This window comes from Suricata suricatta, chromosome 1 (genome assembly GCF_006229205.1).
Source record: "Suricata suricatta isolate VVHF042 chromosome 1, meerkat_22Aug2017_6uvM2_HiC, whole genome shotgun sequence".
Lineage (NCBI taxonomy): Eukaryota > Metazoa > Chordata > Mammalia > Carnivora > Herpestidae > Suricata > Suricata suricatta.
The window spans coordinates 6,276,727-6,277,726 of NC_043700.1; the positions used below are offsets into that span (position 1 = coordinate 6,276,727).

A 1,000-nucleotide genomic window follows, 5' to 3' on the forward strand; every position below is an offset into this window, starting at 1 on the left:
TGTTGGGGTTAATGATCACCTTGTTTTTGTAAATCCCTCCTGGGCGGGTAATTCCCCAACTCACTGGCCAAGTGCAATGCCTTGAGAATAGAGCAGATCTGAGGCTGGGGACATGGTCCAAGATTGGAGTTATAAACAGGGATAAATATATAGAAAAGGAAAAGTTTACTCTTGTGTGTGGAAGGGAGCAGATTGCTTAGAAAGTCTCCATCAAATTTCTTTTCCACATTTCATCAAACGTGTTCAAGGGTCAGTAGGGGCATGTGTTGGGAGTGGTTCCCCAGGACTCATCTTGTCTATTCTGTGCAGAACACGGATTCTGGACTTAGTACTGGATCACTAGTCGTCATAAAAGCAACCCACTTCAGGTTAAGAACAGACAGACATCTTACTAGAATCAACATTTTAGAGTTCCCTAATCCTGGTATATTATATATATTAAGCATCAGATGTACACAAATTGAAATTAATGTCAACACATAAAGGTGACTAATTCACATACACGTAAAACTAAAAGCAGGTGGTTTAATCATTTCTAGCATCTGCACGTAAGTTCGTAAGTATCAATACTCCAGTATTTCAAACCTCCTTGAACTTTGGTCCCCACTGCAGGAGAGCGTACTCTGTTCCCCCTCCTAATACTGTAATGTCATCCCAGGCTGGAAGTAGGGGACCTCTTCACAAGAGTCCTTGTATTATATTCAATTGACAGTGGTGGCCCAGAAAGAGAGAGCCCCTGCAAAGAGAGAGCATCTGTGTCTTCAGGGCTTCGAATGGGTCTTCACACACAACTATCTAGAGGTTAATGTGGCTGTGTGTGTGTGTGTGCGTGCACGCACACATGTGTGCAAATGGCACATTAACAGGTCAGTTCCATTTGCTTATACTAGATAATTTTATATTATATTATCTTATATTGTATTACCAAATTATATAATGAGTCCGACTGATCTGAAAAGAGGGCCTTGGTCAATTTCCAGTGTGTGCACTGAGCCCAGTG

At 41.7% G+C, this 1,000-nt stretch overlaps 1 protein-coding gene across 1 annotated transcript in view; it reads left to right on the plus strand.

Moving 5' to 3' along the window:
- The window catches only part of DEFB104B (defensin beta 104B), a 3,035-nt gene that overhangs the window by 177 nt on the left and 1,858 nt on the right, over positions 1-1,000 (plus strand).